General features: G+C 33.4%; 1 long non-coding RNA gene across 2 annotated transcripts; it reads right to left on the reverse strand.

Annotated features, from left to right (window-relative positions):
* Positions 1 to 2,556: 2,556 nt before the first annotated feature.
* On the reverse strand, positions 2,557 to 17,086 carry LOC143252271 (uncharacterized). 2 transcript variants are annotated; one of them, XR_013028920.1, is made up of 4 exons: positions 16,852 to 17,086; positions 14,687 to 14,983; positions 5,778 to 6,000; positions 2,557 to 3,260 (listed from the first exon to the last, which is right to left on the reverse strand). It is a non-coding gene; the product is annotated as an uncharacterized LOC143252271 (long non-coding RNA). The 2 variants fall into 2 exon arrangements; XR_013028919.1 differs by having other exon boundaries at positions 16,852 to 17,061.
* Between the last annotated feature and the right edge of the window lie 1,632 nt (positions 17,087 to 18,718).

Raw genomic sequence — 18,718 nt, forward strand, 5'->3', positions numbered from 1 at the left:
TAAAAAATGGATGCTATTTGGTGTGATTTGGTGCAATCTGGGACATAATTTCTTTATGTTTTTGACATTGCAATGTTGGAAAAGTACACAATATATATCATATAAAATAACAAAAGGAAATTAAAAGACTAAATCAAACTAATAAAAACTATAACTTTCATTTACAGTTTTTGGCAGATTGATTTAGTCTTTTAATTTGCATTCATTTTTTAGAAAATATATCAAAATATCTAAAATTAACAAATAAAATAAAAAGTAAATAAATGAAATTTAAGATTGTTTATTTGCTATTTATTCAGTTTAATTTTTTTCTAAATCAAAATATATTAGTAATATGAGTTAATAAAGCCAAAATAACTCAGTAAATATTTCAAATACAAATCATTTCATTATTATCCTTTTTGTCATCAATAACATCATCATCATCAACTGCTGGTATGCTGCCAATTAAATGTTTTACAGTCATTGCCAATAACTACTTCTCTGCTGCATATATTCCATACAATTTTCAAATCACATAAAATTACTCTTTTGACTAATCATGACTACCTACAGTTCAAATTGTTCATCTATGCAATCTTGTCATTATACTACTGGTACCTTAATGTCAGTGAATTTTCCATTCTTTCACAAATTGACAATACAAACAAAAACAGCATATGAAGGAAAGCTATGACATTGCTTAAAAATTCAACTACTGATATGGTTCAATATTAAACTACTGATATCAGTGATATGCCTCAGAAATTAAATTTTGTACAGTCACTGACATCAACAACTACTGCTCTGCTGCATTTATTCCATTAAAATTTCAAATTACTTAAAATTACTCTACATGACTACCTACAGTAAAACTTGTTCATCTATACAATTTTGTCAGTAAATTACTGGTACCTCAATATCAGTATATTTTTCATTCTTTCACAATACAAACTGAAACAGCAAATCAAAGAAAGCTTTGACATTGCTTCAAAATAAAATTAATGATATGCTTTAAAATAAACCACTGGCACTGTATGCTGCAGATAATAATAAAATGTTTTTCAGTCACTGATATCAGCTTCTGCTCTGCTGCACAAATTACAGTCAAATTTCAAATCACTTAATTTCCTTTAATCAATCTTGGCTACTTTCCTCTTTTTCGAGACAAGGGTTTCCAGTGCTCTCTTCCGAGCTTTTTTTCTCTCCTTCTCTGAATGGGCAGCTCTCTGTGCCTCTGCGGCTTTCTGGATTTTTTCTTTAGCCAAGGTGGCTGGGCCAGATTTCACAGAACCATAGGCCTCAAGCCTTTCTGCCCTTTTCTTTTGATTCTCCCTCAGCTTTGAGGTATACTTTGAAGCTGCTGATCTAATGTCCTTACACATTCTCTTGTCTACAGGGTCAAAATGAACATCTTTCGTTTCAAACATTTCAATCGCTATTGTTTCTTTGGAGCGTAGAGAATATTTTATCGTCTGGTATGCATACGATACCAGACCACGAGACGAAACAAGACTGCCTCCAAGATGGCGGTCAGATTTTTTTTTTCTGCAATAAACATTGAAAAAATATGATTTCTCCTCAAAAACCACCTACCCGGCCCCCAAATCGCTCATATTTTCTCCTCGAATTTACACGAATCTCGTGGGTGATTGTTGGCCGTTTGAAAACCGCAGAAATCTGCATTTCAGCGGAAAAATGGCACACATGCTTTTAGTACTGGCCATAATGACACATAACCCGGAACCAGGACTAGAAAGACCAACTTCTGGTGACTGACGGTGGTTCTTCTACTTACCTGTTAGTCTTCCTGGCAGGTTATGATCATTACCATTTTGCTAGAGTAAGTACTTTACAACTTCTTTTACTCTGCTTTCTCTCTTAACATTGTCAACATTGGTTTTATACTTTTTCTGTTTTTCAATAATGTTTTGTTTTACTTTCATTTCCTTTTATGTATTTTACTACATTTACTTTATTTTTACCGGACGTTTGGCGCAGATAGCCAAGCTGCTTTGTTCCATAAAACACCAAATCAATCAATCAATGTCTTGTATTCATCATGACAACTCTAATTTGTTGGTTGATCCCTGACATTCCAAAGTCTGTGAAACTACAGATCAGGCATGAAAATCACATCATCAGTGGTATGATTATTGAACATAAACTAAGAAGAGCGAAGTATCTTGGTATTGTTGGAAGCAGAGAAACTTCACGAATTTGGAACATTGGTAATATTTGAAAACGCAATCAAAATTTGAATAAGGCAAAGTTTTTTATTTTGTGTAAGAGGTGAGTGAACAGGTTGATAATAACACCAAATCAAATGTCTATGGTCAATTAAGTCCAACAGGGAAAACAGTGTCCATACATTTACGTGCCACAAGAACAAGTACATTTTAAACATTGCCAAGGTCTATCTAGAAGTTTCCTAAAAATAAAGATCTGAAGATAAATACCAGGTACTCTTCAAAACCAGTCACCAGATTTTGTACTTTAATAATGCATTTGATTAGATTCATAATAGATTAAGCTATGTATAGTGTAGTTCTATTAAGTTCTAAAAACACACACTAATATATCAAAAAACTTTATGCCTGATGTAAATACATTTTTCATTTAATTAAAAACAAAAAACATTTTATAGAACAGAAAAAATCTCTGGGCACAAGAACAAGTTATGAACCTCATTTTGATAGAAAATAAAAAAGACAATGTACAGAATATATTTTTTACTATTTTAAAGAGAAGAAATTATTTGTCTTAAAACAAACCACATTTCTTAGTACTTAAAGTTATGAGAATGTTATGTTCATTGTTTTTAACCAAACTTCTACCTATTTTCCAGTAAATCTTGTCTGTGTATTTAAGGCAGTACTCAAACAGTAATCAGACATATATTTTGGTATGTTTTCTACTATACAATTTAATCACTATACATACAAGACACTAAGGTCCCTTCCTGATTTCAAAGGAGAACACTTTCTCCATCCTGATGACCAAAACCAGTGGGAAATCAGTACTATGGGTGACCTGTACTATAACAACATGGATACTTCTGCCCTACTTCCTAATGCATTGTGTTGCTCACTCTTCCTCTGGAGGGATTCCATAGCTGTTAAGAAACTCTCCCAGTTGACCACCCTAGTAGTTATATGTAATATGGGAATGGTGAAGGTCTTTTGTTCTCCTCTTGTACACCATGGTGAGCAAATGACGTTGAGGATAATCCATAAAAGTGCCTGGACGCAATCACATTTAACCACCGTAACAGTCCTTTACTGGAAAAAATACAATAGAATACCATGAAATCTATTTTATAAAGCTAACATACATAAGCCATGAAAGTGGACAGGCACTCCCTTGGTGCTAGATTTTTTAAATGTAATCCTTGGTAAGTACAGTCTAGATGAGGCATTAGCATTTATTTACTTGAAATAGCCAAATGTCCCCCAGACCAACATAGCATTAGCATGGTGATTGTGCTTTGCAGAGTATGTGTTGACTTTTGATCTTGCAAATCAGAAACTCCTTTCACACTCGTTCTGCATATGGGTCTGCTTAATGTCAAAAACTGGTTAGTTGACCGAAGTAGACCAACTGAAGGGAGAAATATATGCTTTAAACTTTAAAAAGTTGACTGTGTACTGTTTGTTTATTGCTAAAATTTATCACCAACAATCCACAGACTCCTATTGTAAAGGATTCAGTCCATACATTAAACCTCACAGTGATCCCTAAACTGAATAAGAAAAGAATCAGGTGAACAGGGCTCATACAATAAAGAAGCCTGTGATTCAGCATAAAATTACCACAGGAAGAGAAAACAAAATATACAAACCCATGGAATCCAAGCAGTGAAGGATGAAAGTAAGACTACTTGATCCACATTGGAAAGAGAAACAAAAGTAGATGTGGAAATATAAAAACAACAGTGGTAAAACACTTACAAAATTGGCAGGCTCAGCTACAGTAACAGATGCAGATAATTACGAATCCCAGATCTGAGATCAGAATGGAACTAATCACGTATTGTGCAATATTAGAAGTATCACTGACCAGTAGTGTCTCCACTGTCATTACAATATTAAATGATTACTGTGAAGCAGTGCTATATATCTTGGGACATGCCAGAAATATGGAAACATGAATACATAATCCAATTAAACCATGAAAATGTTGTTGTAGTGGTATGTTTGCATTTTTATTTTATGTATCAGTTAAACATAAATTGATTTAGATATGGCAACTGTGCATAAATAATGAAACATGGAAAAGAACTGAATGCCAGATTAAACAATGAGAACAGAGAATGGAACAACTGCAAAGGTCAATTGAAAGAAAACCAAAGTGAAGATAATTCAAATGAATTTTCTGACTGATATGTTTAAAATTTATATTGTTCTTTCAGATAATCAATAAAGTTAAGATGAGAGGGACTATACAATGAATAGTAACAAAAGGTTTAAACAATAAGTACAGAAGACAAACAGTGCCTGGGAAAGAATGAGCCTGCTAGTGCTCATGCATATTACTGTGCATGCAGGATGTATCATTCTACAGTTGACCAGTATAATACATGTTGACATGTACAGAAGTGGGAAATTTGTTAAAGGCTTGTAACCCGCACACAAGTTTGTATGGTAGTACATGTGATGTATAAGCTCTTTGTGGTGCACAGAAGTGAGCAGTGTTTCAGAACATTCTTCTCATGTTGCTTTAACACATGATTAGTTAAATAGCAAGACTCTCATTCAACTGTTTAGTTCCCTTCAGCACAAGTAGATTATTCTGCAGTTAGACAGAAAAGTTTTTGTTTGCTCATAAATTTTGTTGCATGTAGTATATATGTTACACCATTGTAACATTTTCTAAAGAACTGGGCCTGGCATGGCCTGGCGCGTTAAGGTGTGCGCTTCGTAATCTGAGGGTCGTGGGTTCGCGCCCAAGTCGAGCTAAACATGCTCGCCCTCCCAGCCGTGGGGGCGTTATAATGTTACGGTCAATCCCACTATTCGTTGGTAAAAGAGTAGCCCAAGAGTTGGCGGTGGGTGGTGATGACTAGCTGCCTTCCCTCTAGTCTTACACTGCTAAATTAGGGACGGCTAGCACAGATAGCCCTCGAGTTGCTTTGTACAAAATTCCAAAACAAACAAAAATCTAAAGAACTAATATTCAAGATATTTCTTTGCAAATAAAATGTATGTTCTTACATGTTCAATTAAATACAAATACTGTATAACATCAACAAAATGTATAAGATTGTGAAATTACATCTGCATTTATTCAGGTTATTTGTAAAAACAATTATAAAGCAATTACAAGTAATCACAATTACTACAGGAATGAAAATAACTAAATGTTTTGGTTTATTGTTTCTCTATTTTTATAGTCATTTAATTTGATATAAAATATATCTTTCAACATTTAAAATAACTGTTAGCTTTAACATTACTTTGCAACTGAGATATATTTTTGCATTTGTGTTCTGTTTATGTAAACAAATATATCTGTATTTGGCAAATAGTCTCCTTTAATATGTACATAGGTTGTTCAACAAAATACTTTGCACATCTGCTTAAGAGATATGATCAAAATGCAAAAAACTATGAACTTTCAATAATTATTTTCCATTTGGAAGATCATAATAAAAAAGTTAGTAATATCAACTACAACCAAATTAAACACCTGATATTCCAAGGTTAAAAGTAAATTTGAATGAATAAAAGTCAACATACTAGTATTATTCGAAGCTTCTTAAAACTACAAAATTATCCAAACACAATTTATTAACCTACTGGTAGTCTTCCATTTGCTTTTGATATTGGATCAAATCCTCTTTCAAATCAGATAGATCTGCTGTGATTGATGATGAAGACATTTCCAGCCCAAAACACACATTATGCTGTTTAGAGAGCTGCATAATCTGTGCAGAGTTTTTTTATTTTTCTTCTTCCAAGGATGAGTGCAAGTCATTACTTAGAGATTTCTCCTGCTTTTTCTGAAACTCCAAGAGCTCTTCTATCAGAGAAAGAAAAATGATTGCTTAAAGAGTTACTTCATTAATTGGAAGTACATACTTTTTATACCTTTTTCACCATTAGTGCTTTATAAGCTGTTCTGTATATTGTAATTTATTAAAGCATATTTTTAAAATCATACTGTTTAAAGTAATTTCTATAAAAGCATAATAAGCAAGACAGGTAATTTTTGTATGTGAACATGTAAAATTAATTAAAAATGGAAACATACATAAGTACCATGTCAATAGTTCAGAATCTGTGAAATAGGAATTTATGTTAAACAATAAAAAGAGATTTACTTGCCATGAAAAACAGTAATAATTATCTTAAAGGTGAGTAACTGGACATTTAACAGAAAGTAAGTGATGAAATTCAATAAATAAATATGTCTTTACACTACTAAAGAGCCAAGCAAACTGTGATAAGAGATCTCAAAATTGGACATTATATTCAGTGCTTGATTTTAGTGCATACACTATCTTGTTCCACACTCTTTGGTCATGAGGTGAGTACATACAAAATAAAAGATCACTCCTGAATGCAAGTGTTCATTTAAAATGACTGCAAGTAGAATAATTAAAAAATTAATAAAGTTACTTTGGTACAAATAGGATTATTTATCTGAAAGCTCTGTGGGTTTTTTTAAAGATAACAATAAAACTGATCCTTAGTAGCCAGACAAATAAGTTATTGATGCATCTTGAAAATGACATGGAAGAAAAAAAGACTCTAGAGTTTAGTTCTGAAAATAATAATAATGCTACAGATAAATGACAATAACATTGTTTCTTTTAAACTGAAAAGTATAGATTCTACCAAAAGTAAAAATAAAGTATCAACTATAATACACCTAAACTTTGATTTGCATTTATGAGCAATTTCTTTAATGCATAAACATAACTTGTACTACTTTACAACCTGTGAGATGTACAGTAAAGACCTTGTATAACTGTAGTAGTTTGAGTTGTTAAATAAGTTCTTTATGCACAAGCATCCAAGGCCTAGGCTTTTAGCTCTGTTGATATAGCACATGCTTGTTGTGTGGCAGGTCTCAAGTTCAAATTTGAGAAGAAGAACTGTACATAGCATTAAAAAATAAGATATTGCATTGGTGCCCAACTACTAACCCTCCCACATACTTGAAGTTAGGCCTGAGGATGGGCCTTGTTTGTGTGTGACAGAGGAACAATGTAATAGTTCAAGTGGATTAGCCCTTCAGCTAAGTTGGTAAACTATTTGTCTGATATGTCTAATGTTCAAAGGCAAATGATTACATTATGAAAATATTCCACACTGTGTAAGCTTTATGTCAGTTTACTACCTAAAGCCTCACAAAGTTAAAATAAATTACAGATACTTTTATAAAATCAAATTATGAGAATTGAAAGCACTAAAAACCAAGGTTATATCAAGAAACAGAAAGACAAAAGCAGTAAGATGGTTCGTGTAGTTTAAAATAAAACCAACATTCAAGTAAACTTTTAGATTTCAAGAATTAAAATGAATTTCAAACGGGTGCTTATTTGTCAAATACAAAAGATTTCCTTTCAGTCTGTGAATGAAAACAGCTAAAGGTTCTAAATGTTCTTGACAAAATACAGAGCATATGTCAATATATCCGTAGTTTTCCACTCTCTCATTTCCCACATGATTTAATTATGGTTGCATCAAAATGATGTATACAAGCCCAACTTTTCCAAAATAGTCACAATTTTATAGTTACACTTGTAACAAAAATCATCTTTGTCTCAGTTGCGAGAAGTTGGGTGGAAATCTTTTTCAAGGTAATTAGCTGATTAAAATTAATTTTAATTCTAAAAATTTAAAACTGAAAATGAGCAGACTTACCCCTGAAATATGAAAAGCCAAAATACCCACACTGAGATGGAAAAAGGAACCAGAGAGAGAAAGAACCAGCATAAGAGAGTGAACCAAATGAGGACACTCTGAAAGTGTATTTTCTCAGCAGACTTCTTCCTTACCTTCATTTACTTTTTAACATATATACAATAGGAAAGTCAGGTTGTATTTACTTACTTGTGGAACCATCACATTCTTAAGTATGTTCACAAGTAGTGGCATAAAAAAGTAGTCAGGGTCAGATTGCAATGTGTTCCCTTGTACCTGTTATGGAAGATTCTTAAAGAAGTAAACCAGTTGTTAATTATTAATCATACTCCTTAAGATAAGGTTCTTCAACATTCACAACTGCCAGAGAATTTGGAATCTGAAGCTGGAAACCAGAAGAATGAAAGAAGCTGATTGGTCAATACAGTAACAGTACTGATTACTGAACGACCAGAGATTTGACCATTCACTAAAAAAGCTAAGAGTGAAAAGTTCACTGTGTGAAAATAAGGTAATAATCATGGGAGTTTAACATAATGTTAATCAAACCAGGAATTTAAGGTCAAAGGTGAACCTACTAAATGGAGCTGAAGAAGTAGACAAAAGTTACAAAAAACACAAGTTACAAACAAAATTAGTTCTTTGATTACTGATATAAGTTATGACACCACAAAATGGGTTTTCTGTATGAACAATTACACAATGATGTTGAAGAAAGAGAAGAAACTCAAAATAAATATGTTGAATAGCTCAATTTTTTGACACATTCATTTGAGAGATTGCTACTTGAAACCTTTCATGAACCAGAACAGTGTTGATTTCTCAACATGAAAGTCAAAAGGAAGAGGAAAAAAAGGGTATTCTACTGTCATGATGATTGTTATGAATTCAAACACCACTGAGAAGCAAATCCCACTGGAAGTGATGCACGTAAGTGCATCACAAAGGAATGACTTCAAGCAGTGAGAAAATTATTCCCAATGCAGGAAAGATGTCTTTGCAAATAGGTGAGGAAGACAGAAGAGATTCCAAGGCTTCAACATCATAAAATAGTTCAAGGAACATTTTAGTTATGTGTTGATTCATGATCTAAGATATGAGGGCCAAAAACTGTTAAAACTAAAAGGTATTTATAGTTATGACGGTCCACTCAAGAAATATAGCCATGTGAGTGGTGAAATGACTGTTTTAGAGACTTAAAAGAAGCAAGAGGTAGAATAAATCATCCATCCTTGTTAAAGTGATATTTAATGTTAAGGTACTGGAGAAGTTCAGCAAATATTTTGACAACTCAATAAACATTTGGAGTCGAGGCCATGACAAAGAGAAAGATAATTAATCAATACAAAAACGAAAAATCATTCAAGATGATGGTTGAATAGGAATATGAGGATAAACACTGAATGCTTTTCCATTTTGAAATGAGGCTTAACCTGGCAAAAATTGAGAGAAGACAAGTTGGTGATAGGTTTCTAATTTCACATTTTTTTGAACTATAAATAGTTAAAAGAAAAACCTGGAAAAATATGATAAAAATTTCAACTGTTTCATTCAGAAGGAGATCTCAGACTTCTTTATAGGGAATTTGTAAACAAATAGGACTGGAAGAAAATGGTAAAAATAGAAAAACAAAAAGAAGAATCTGTGAAATAAAATAGCAAATATAATTACTTTCCTAACTGGCCAACCTGGGGTTATGCTTATAGTTTCAGGGCATACCATTTTTACTATAATTAATGGTCATAATAATCATGAGGTTCAGGAGATTTACATCACATCTAGGAAGAGATATGTGAACTTAAGTCACTACACATCAATATTATAAAGTGCTCTTTCTTGTGAATCTCTTAATTAATATACATTGAATAAATATTTAGTATAAATTATATAATCATAAACATCCTTCTATAAATTTTAACTTGTTTCAGTTCAATAAAAAGATCTAGTTTCTAGAATAATTATAATATAAAAATAGCTATGACATCATCACTAATCAAAGCCTCAAAAATGGCTATATCGCAATTAATGCTGCATATTGGCAATATTACAGGTTATACTTAAATACATTATATTGATATTTTACATTTTCAGCACAATGAAGAGGTGTAACTCAGACAAAAGGTGCTATATATTTGTTATACCTCAAATATATATCTCGATACACATGCATGTGTGGTTTGAAAGCATACCATGCATTTTCTATCTTCTTATTTCAATAAAGTTTCTAAGTTATTCTTATATGTTAATTTTTCACATAACCTGTGATCCACAAAATCATTAAGTTGCTTTTGTTCTAGCAGTCTTCTTCAAAGTATGGTATCATACTGTAGAGAGAGATAAAAAGAGTGTTGGTGAAGAAGAGGTTCAGGGGACAAACTCTCGACTGGAGAAGTGAGTTAAGCCCCCCATCATTGCCAAATCCCCAGATGGTGAAAGGAATCCAGCATCATCAAGGCTGAGGTCCCGGCAAAACCATACACCAGAGATCCACAGTCCAATCTGGATCAAATGAGACCTCAACAGACCACGAGCACAGAATACTGATCCACTCCCCAAGAGGTGGAAGAGAAGACATGGAAGATGTTTAGTGCCCTGGTACATTTCACACAGTTGCTTTATGTGAGAAATAAAATTAAACTCACATTCAGAGATAAGCCCCAAAACCTTTGCCTCAGGAACCACAGGAAGAATAACACAACCGACATAGAGCTCTGTACTGAGCTATAGGCACAGCTGATAGCTAAAATATGTGTAAACAGTTTTGGAAAAGGAAAGGTAAAACTGTTCACTCTACCAACTTCAACAAGTAACTGAGGGCAGTCTGAAGCTGCTTCTCAAGAAACCTCATGTTCACTGACCAACTTGAGATGTGGAAGTCATGGACATAGTGCTCATTGGAACAGTGGGAAGAAATTGTGTAGTGATAGCATTAATCTTGATAATGACAGCTCTGACGGACTCCAAGTTTCTGTGTTAAAGAAAAGGAAAGAGTCAACTAACAAAAAGAAATAGTCTGAACAGGGAATACCAATTCCAGGGCTATGAATATGGTAAGCAAAGGCCCACACAATGCCAACAAATATAAAGGTGGTGATACTAGGTCAAAGAGAGTAAGGAACAGGACAATGTGATAAGGAAGGAGAAAGAACAGAAAACAAATGGAAGACATGCCAAGAAGGATGTTTAGGAAGGCATACTAGAAAGAGCAAAATAATTTGTCCCCATGAGTCCCAACAGCAGGGGACTTGAATTATAGAGTAATAGAGCAGAAAAAAAGGAAGAAGCCAAAAAGAGAAGAGAACGAAAAGAGTACAGATAAAAATATGAAAATGAAAAACTAGAAACAAATGTAAAAGTCTCAATCACCAGGCTGGCCAAATTAATAACAATAACAGGGAATAGAGAAAAAGTAATAAGAAAAAGTATAAAAAACAAAACAACAGAGTCACAAATGTGAGGTGGATGAGGCATTTGGGTATGAGAATGGATCTATGAGCTAAAGCAAACAGTATAAAACTAACAACAACCAAAAAGAAAAGATAAACCCAAAAATAATGGATCACAAAATGAAAACACAAAAAAGAAGGAATGCAGGCAAAAAGAGATGGAAAGAAACAAACCTGAGAATGAAATCTAAAGGTAAAGTAACAGTCAAAGTAAATGAGGTTTAGGTTGTTGTGTAACAGATCATTCCTGACTGAGAAAAAATAAATAAAGGTTGTGAACTGTTAAAGTTGTTGGACTCACTGGACAATGTTTTGTGGTTACCATATCCTTAATGGGCCTCCTATTCTCACTTATTTGACTGTGTTTCTTTGATATTAAAACTATACTGATCTAGGTGGAAAATGACTGGTCATAGTTGTCTCAACAGAGACTGCCAGTGCAGAAATGATTGAGGTACACATTCATGCAGATACTGAATAAGTAGAAACAATGCTTGATTTAGCTGGCCAATATGGTGCAACCAAGAAAACATGACGAAGAGTAGAATGAATCAATAGCCAAATTGAGGGAAAGATGTACAGTTGAAATCCTTTTCAGTCCAGAATGAATGTAACTACTGCCAATGCTTGAGGATGAGGTACTGGAAACCACAATAACTCCAGTTGAGAATTTCAATGAGTCACAATCTTCTGTCCAAGTACCATATAAGTTCTGACCTCGAAGATAAGCTTCCCTATCACTGAAGAGATGCATCTGTGAAGAGATGGATCTTGGGAGGAGGTTGTGGAATGAATGCTTCAATATTAATGTTGTTGTGATTCAACCACCATTTGTAATCAATGATGTTGCTCTTGGGTAATGAGACAGGATAATCCAAAGAATAAGAATGCATGACCCACTGTTCATGCAGTAACTACTGAAAGGATCTCATATGTGTCCATCCCAAAGGAATGAGAGGAATGCTCACATCTCCAAAAGTGAGAGAACCATCTTTGCATGGCTGATCATGCATCATGCTGATGACTCTTTCCATGGCTTGAAGCCTCACAGGAATTGGTTGTGTATGACTCAAGTAAAGGATTGAAAAACACATCCAAATGCACGAGATATTGTGTCACTGACCAAACAGATTTCTCCAGTCTGATAAAGAAGTCTGCTTCTGTGGCATCTGAAAGGAGAATGTGAGAGTGTTTTTAAGCTAATTGAAGGAATGAAGCCAAAAGGAGCCAGTTGTCCAAATAATGATGTGTGCACAGCCCCAAAGAATGCAGGTGATGAGAAAATGCTCAAACTTTGCAGAAGACATAAGGTGCTGATGCAAGACCAAATGGTAGAGACATGAACTGCAGCATCTGACCCTTGTGCATGAACCTGAGAAACTTTTGTGAAGATTCTATCTATAACATCAAACTTGGTCATCCAGAACACCAACAGAGAGCCACCAGAGGTTAAGGAAACATTTCATCATAAAGTGAGGATGATGAAAAAATCAGTTGAGTAGAGACAGATTAATGATTGAATGCCAATCTTCATAAGTACAATAAATAAATGGGAATAAAATCCCAGTAGAGCAGGATCAACTCTCTCTACTGATCTTTGGATTAATAACTCTCTAATGGCCTTGGAACAAAAGTCCACTTGCTGTGGATCTATTGGATATAAATAGGTAACAGATTGAGCACACAATGGTGGATATGACATTAATTGAATGATCAATTACACTGGGGAACACTCATTTTGTTGCATTTAACAAAAGACCTTTCTATAGTCAATTTGAGTGTGTTGATTTCAAATCTGAAGTCGTTTTTTTGTCTGCAAGCTACAGATTTTATGCAATTTGAACTTCAAAATATGCCTTGTAGGCACGCTTGACGAACGAGGATATGTTACGTCTCTGACGATTGAGTGTGTAGCATCCACATATGTAGCAGAAGGCATCAGGCTTGTTTCTGCAATGATATCTATTTTTGGAAGCCATGTTTGATCTGAAACAAAAGAAGAATGATCAAAATATTAGAAGCTATCTAAATATATGGACGTGAAAATGCTTATATATGGTTTACGCAAGTTCACATTTGTACAATTTCATTAACCTCAAATTGCATACAAACTAGAGCTTGTAGAGAAAAACTAATTTCAGATTTGAAATCAGCGCCTAAAACTCCTTCAGAATCAGTTAAAATATCCAGTGCAACTCAAAGTTACTGAAAAAAGTGTTCCCCTGTGTTATCAAGCCAAAGTATGAAGTTCCCACAGATCCCTGGTGAAAGAACTCCAGTGTTCCAGGAAGTGATTTAATAATGCTCACACTGCTCCCCCACCCACAGGATAGTCACTAAGGCCACTGTAATTGGTCCACCCAAATTAAAGATCCTCCAAATGAAGAGGTCAGAAAACCTAACAGTCGAAAACTCCCAGATTAGCACTAGAAAGGCAAGAAGCCAATGACAATGAAGAAGATTGTGAACAGGCAGTACAAATTTGGGCTTCTAATATCTCTGGAAATCCAGCAAATAACATGAGATAGAGAAATCACTTGCTGTCCTCTCTGCTAATAAGGCAGGAGTAGAGTCAAATGCAATAGGAGAGACCCCCAAAATCTCACAAACCCAAGTAACCAACTAAAGGAAAGATGCTGGAGACATTAAGATGATCCCCTGTTAAGGCTGATTTAGTAAACAAAGAAATAAGAAAAAGTCAGTCTGAATTCTTCCCATTTTTTCCCTGGTTATTTGCAAAAGCTACCTGAGAACCACTCAGAGAAACATTCTCAATGTGTATGTGTCTTCATCTCACAAAGGATCATATCACATACAGCTTCAGCTGAGACTGACCCCTCATCCTGAGTGTTGACAAACACAAGATAGTAGAGGGTGAAGAGAAAAGATCTGCTTGACCTCTAAATGAAGAATTCATACCTATTGGTACATCTTTTTTAAAATTAATTTATGAATACAAATAAAACAATAATCACAGAATGCCAACAATGTTCAAAATTGCAACATAAACAGTGAATAATCACAATGTTCCTGTTGATAAAAACCAGTGATGAATACTTTGTCAAGAAAAAGTGATTACCTTATAAAAATATGGTACTTATGTACAGTATCTGGAGAATTTGCATAGAGTATTAAAATTTGATTGGAGTATAAAAGGCTGCAGCAAGTGTTTATCAATGCTTAGATGGCCAAAGAGTGGAAACCCTGGAGATTGAAAAATAGTTATATTGTCAGTGAAGGTAAGTATATTTTGCTATATGTTGATATACTACTACCTTGTATACTTAGGTAGGTCCTGAACTGAAATTTAAAAGCAATTGATGTTAAATAATAAATCAAATTTTTCAAATAATATGTTTTATGCACTGAAATCAAATTCTTCAGATTTACCATTAACTGAGCAGTCAACTTCTCCAGTTCTGGAAACTGTCTGCTTTGAGTAACAAGTTCTTCTTTTAACTTTAATAATTCCTGTCTTAGAGCTTCTTGGATGAGCAACTGATCACAGCATGAAGTCTCCTTTTCTTGCTTCAACTGAGTCAATTGATTCATGTGGGCTTCATGGGCCATATGTAATTGTTCATTTAGCTTGTACACCTCTTTCTGTAGATGTTCTTTTCAACTGAATATTCATTCCTTTCTTCTTCTAATAACTCATACAGTCTTAAGTTCATTTTGTAGTTCAATCTGTAAGTGTTTGAAAGACCATATTTACATTACTACAATTTATTTGTGCTCAAATAATTTATCAAGATCAATAATGATACTAAAAAATATAGTAATATTATAAAGCTGCTGAATGAATCAAACACACCCATCTTAGTTTATAAATATAAACACACATCTTTGAAGATTGAATAATTTAATTTTAAAACTGTTTAATAGTTATGGGATGTTAAATTTACACTTTTTTTTTGGAACAGCCAAGTTACAGCTTTTCTCAGGAAGATGTACATATATATATATATACAGGGTGGCCCATAAGTCCCTACCCATCCATATGTTATGTTTTATTCAATAATACTAATGATGAGTTCAAGGCAGCTGTTACCACGACATTTGGAACAATAACCTCTGCTATGTTGAGGAAAATGTCTCACAGAACATGGCGTTGCATAATATTATATAGCGAGATGAAGGACAGCACACAGATACACTGGATACATAAGATATATGAATGGGTAGGGACTTACCCTGTATTCTACATAAATTTCACTTTAATTTCCTATTAGTTTCGTCTAGAAAATTTTATCTCAGTGTTCAATGATATTTCATATCAGTAGCATGAAAAACTAGTGTGTTTATACTTTTTGTCATGTTTTAAGTAACAGAAAATAAGATTTAATATATGTCTCTTATCCCACACCTGACAAATAATCCTTACCATTCCATTTTGAAAAAAAAATGAAAATGAATATGCTGCAACAACCATAAAAAATTTTAAAATCAATTTTCAGAATATAACCTAACTGTCCAAAACTTAAACACGAGATTGTTTATTAGTATACGATTTCAACTGTCACAAATTTATCTCGATCCTATGATAATAACAAAATAAGGAAGGTGTAAACATAGACACTTATTGTTAACTATATTTTCATTCATGAAAATGGCCTGCTTTTGTTGTATTCTCAGGTGGAATACACCACAACAAGTAAGAACCAAACCCAGAATAACAAGAAATACTTAGGAAACATTGGAATAGTTGGAATAAGTCAAAGTTGATACAAAAGAAAGATACTGGATACATACTAATCTCATTATTACAAAAAATGGAAAGTAATGTTTCCTATGTGTCTATTTATGCACAGGACCAAAATACCAGGTAACATTTAAAAGTAATTACAAATTAAGGAAAGGGATTAGCACCATAAACACTTGGATACAACCTTTTAAAAAATCCTGAAATAAAACTACTTTAATATGTTACTAAGACTTAAAACTAATTACACTTCTTCTGTACAAGATCATATTAATAAAACTTTTGTATGTTGTTTTCATACTGTAAGTCTATATAAATTACTTTCTCCATCAAATGATAATGAAATGACTTCTTATCCCTTATTGTTTCTAACAGTTGAGTCATTGGAGTTCTCCTGTTACATATTATAATTTATCCTGGAAGAGTTTCCAATTTATTATGTTATGTATGTTGCATATTACAATTTTAAAAATATCCTGTAAATTTTAACTTAGAAGTAGTCAATAAAATGTTAATATGTATCAAATTTATTATACTTGCCAACAACATTGATACACAAAATTTTCCTTCTTAACACAAATATATATTTATATACAAAAAACAATGCAATTTAAAATAATGATTATTACAAAAATTTTACAATCTCGCAAACAATATTCAGTCTTTTATCTGGTTTGGAATTGAATAGTTTATCGACAGTCTAAGATCGCGAAGCACAAATTACTTTATGGACAAATAAACTTCACTTGATGAAAATGCTCGCTAGTTCTTTTCTTGTTTGGCCTAATGCAGTTTACAAGCTTTACTTTCACAGAGGAAGACAGATATCTATTGTCCTCATAGGAATACTAACCTCCAAAGTTAATTCTCTGAAGTTGATTGGTTCATAATGTTCAAAGTCTATAAATGTTCTTGATCACATTCTGTGGTTTTCCAATTAATAGGTGTCAATGGCAATTATAACTTCTGAAGCTCATAGCATACTGACTATAGCTGACCAATAATATTCTATTACTGTGTCTCAGTTAGCATTTATACCAATTAGGCAAGATTCTAGAACATTCAACAATATTCCAAGACACGTGAGTACTATAATAAAACATGTATTGTTGATTCTTGCTCTTGAGAATCGTCTACAAATTTATAGGAGAAGCAGAACTTGCACAATATACATCACATGCATCAAACTGAAACAAACATAGGTTTTAAAATAAATGTGTAATGGTAAATCCATTACACATCCTTCTTTTAGAGAATTAAAAATTGGCATTATATAATATTTTAACTAAAATATTTGATATACATATACAAAAGAAGTAACCATACGGAACTTTCTCCAGTTGATTCTTTGGGAGTGCATGTTTAAATAGTGATTTGATCTTTGGATCCTTTTCTTGCTCAGCGATCAGTTTACTTCCAGCTGAGATTCACAGGTGAACCAGATCTCTTATGTTTATCACTGTCATTCACCAATTAATTATCAGTGGGACAATTACTTACAGATCCCTGTCAGATAAAAAAAAAATCACCGAGATAAATCTTTAGCATTGTCTTCTGAACAAGAGTCTATCATTTATTTTTGGCTGAAAATCTTTACCTGAGCTCAAAGTCATAGAACAAGAGGAAAACATGTCTGAATTCTCCTCAACAACAATATCATCTTTGGATAAAACAGTGATCAGCGAGATAACCATTTTGGATTTGGCACCAACTCTTCCCCCAGCCAAATCTTTTTCCAACAATAGTGATACACCCTTAATTGGCAGAGTATGTCTTATTCCATCCACAAATGGTCCTGAAACTAGGTCTGATGCTAAATAAATGTTATAAAAGGAACATTAACAAAGCCACCCTCAATACCCTGAGCAATAACAGACTCACCAGTGGCAGAACTCAAATTTAAAGCCAATACCCCCTCTAAAAATAATGACTGAGTAACTCCAGTATCATGTAAAATACATGTGGGTATGGGATTAGCAGTATCCTATGCCAAATACACAGAACCAACAGACACAAAACACCTAAATTTCTCCATAACTACATCAGCCTTTCTATCAGTGACCAAATCAACAACATTAGGTGATCTGGAGAAACTATATGGACATGAACATACTGGATGCTGCCTCCTTTTCATTTTTATTTTTCAAACTGCCAAAATCAAGCATGACAGGATTTTTACAGAAATAGCAGAGAGACCTTGATGATTCTGAGTGTCTGAAGATTTTGAATTAGAGAAGTTGGAATTTGTTTTAAAATTCTCAACCTTAGTGAATTGAAGAGGTTCAGGTTTTTACTGAGCTGGAAGGAACTTCTTTTCATGAAAACTGGTATTATGTGTTAAAGTGTAATCACTGGAAAGAGCAGCTGCTTCTTATAGTGTTTCAACTTTCTTTTCATTAAAGTAAGTTTTTAGGTCATCACTAGTACAGCAATTAAATTTAAATCAATCAACCTAAAAATAATTTGAACATTTCGTATTTGGCTGATGAATCACTAATGTTGATTAGATAACACTATGCATTAAAATATTATAGGTGTTTTGGTTGTGTTTCACAAGATTTGTAGGGTCAGTTGTTGTCTAGTCTTACAATGCTAAATTAGTGATGGCCTAGCGCAGACAGCCATCGAGTAGCTTTGCGCGAAATCAAAAAACACAGACACACCTGAATATCTTAAAAGTTCCACTATCGTAAGATTTTTATTTGTATATACTGGACTTT

This window comes from Tachypleus tridentatus, chromosome 6, assembly GCF_004210375.1.
Source record: "Tachypleus tridentatus isolate NWPU-2018 chromosome 6, ASM421037v1, whole genome shotgun sequence".
In the NCBI taxonomy this organism is placed as follows: Eukaryota; Metazoa; Arthropoda; class Merostomata; order Xiphosura; family Limulidae; genus Tachypleus; species Tachypleus tridentatus.